Source organism: Callospermophilus lateralis, chromosome 1 (assembly GCF_048772815.1).
Source record: "Callospermophilus lateralis isolate mCalLat2 chromosome 1, mCalLat2.hap1, whole genome shotgun sequence".
NCBI classification, from domain to species: domain Eukaryota; kingdom Metazoa; phylum Chordata; class Mammalia; order Rodentia; family Sciuridae; genus Callospermophilus; species Callospermophilus lateralis.
The window spans coordinates 82,987,513-82,989,922 of NC_135305.1; positions in this window are offsets into that span (position 1 = coordinate 82,987,513).

Sequence of the window (2,410 nt, forward strand, 5' to 3'; positions counted from 1 at the left end):
TTGAATAAATATGAATCATTTAAAAACCACATAGAGCTGAATATACATATATAACATGGACTAGATACTGCCAATCTCCACTGCAAACCTCAATACCAAACTCAACTCTAATTTTCGACGACTAGAATGCTGGACTAGCACAACCCCAATATGTGCCATCTCATTTCTGCTGTTCTTTTTATGTAAGCTCTCTGAGAATGATTTTCATGAACTAAAACACAGGACTACTGGGTAGGCTGGCAAATCCCAGATTCCCAAGTCTGCTTGTAAGAAACACCAAGTTCCACTGTCTCCAATGTTTAGTTCCAAAATCCTTTAAAAGATCTCTGATTTTCTGGCCTGGGTCTGATATCCTTCCAAGAGCTATCAACTAGTACTATGATTGAATCAGAGTGCTTTCCAGAAAAAGATTGGTATATTTGTCTTAATATTACTAATGCACAGAACTTCAGCCTTTTATTCTTGTTTTTTAGAAAACTTCTCAAATATATTTAGTGTCCTAGAACTTCCTAGATCTGCCTACCAAATTTTACTTTTCAAATGAAAATTGGAACCTGCCCTTTTCCTTTAGAGGAAATTTGACTTGGGAGATAAGGACAAAAACACTGATATTTGAAATATTCTTGTGGCTCCATGAATGCGTAGAGAGTTTTCATTTTTAAAAAATAAGATCATAAACTCAGCCTTTGAACCTTCTACAAAAGTTCTGCATTTTAGCTTTATTTATTTATTTATTTTGGTACTGGAGATTGAACCCCCAGGAATGCTCTACACTGAGCCACATCTTTACCCTTTTTTATTTTTCTATTTTGAGACAGGAACTTACCACATTGCTGAGGCTGACCTCAAACTTGAAATCCTCCTGCCTCAGCCTCCTAAGTTACAGGATTACAGGTGAACACTGTACACTGTACTCTGCCTGGGCCTGGGCTATTGCACAGTGGTAGAGCACTTTTAAAAGAGAGAGAGAGAGGATTCTTAATATTTATTTTTCAGTTTTCAGTGGACACACATCTTTGTATGTGGTGCTGAAGATCGAACCCGGGCCACACACATGCCAGGCTTAAGCCACATCCCCAGCCCTTTTATAGAATATTTCAATTCCTCCTATAAGGATCAAGTTCAAACTTATCTACCAGCTTCTACCTATTCTTTAGTGCATTTATTGAATGCTGATAAACCCTAACTTAATACCCTAAATAGGTAATTCTTGAATATATTAAACCAATATTTTCAGTGCTCTGAAGCCATGTTTAGTGTCTTAGTGCTCTTTAGTCATTTTGATGAGGAGCAGTAAGAAAATCAAGTGGGAAATGAGAGGCAGATATGCAGCGGGGAAAGTTCAGGTGAGAATAAGCATTAGAAAATTGGAATATAAAATAGTAAATAAAAGACACATGTTGCATTCAGGATCCATGCCACCAAGGCCTTAAGGAAGCCTTTTTTTTTTTTTTTTTTTTAATTGGTATTTCAGTAACTGAACACCTCTGGATAGATTCCAGGATGTAGTGTTATGATGAGGTTCCTGTTTTACCTTTTCACTTCTCTAGGCTCTTTGCTTGGCTATCAAAGATATCTGATTCCTCTGCCCCAGGAAAACTTTCTAAATAATAGAAACAATTCTGATGAGCTAATGAAAGGGAGAAAAGTTTGGATACTTTGCTGAGGGAATGCTGTAGCTTTTTTGCAGTTTGTTATGTGAAGTGGCAATACAATGAAAGACGCAGTTGTTCTCCACAGAAGTCCCTCTCTGCTTTCTAAAACCAAAACATTACGACTAATAGAGAATTCTTGGAGCAAATTACACTGCCCTCTTCTGTTATGACATATAAATAAGATTCTGATCTTCCTACTGGTAGTTGTTATGCAAATGAGGGCAAAAACCTCTGATATTTGCTTTTTCCTCTTCTAGAATTTAAATTTCATGGGAGCAAGTACTTGTCTTTTTTACTGCTATATTCCTAGCACCTGGAAGAAGGAAGGCCTTGCATCTATTTTCAGAAAGGAAGATTGGAGGGAAAACCCTAGATTTAAATTTGAGCTTGAAATATACCATTCAAAAGCTCAAATGAAAAAAGGTCTGCCAAAAGGAGAGTAACCCCTAAGATCAAGTTCAGTATATGAATTCTTTTTTTTTTTTAATTGTATCTTTCAGTCACTGGATTCTTTTTTTTTTTTTTAATTTTTTAATATTTATTATTTTTTTAGTTTTTGGGGGACACAACATCTTTGTATGTGGTGCTGAGGATCAAACCCGGGCCGTACGTATGTCAGGTGAGCACGCTACCGCTTGAGCCACATCCCCAGCCCTCAATATATGAATTCTATATGAGACTAGATAGGGCAAAGTTATATTTCACTTAAAATTGAAAAATGGAGAGGGTTGGTTGAGATTAGTGCCTGAAGGCAC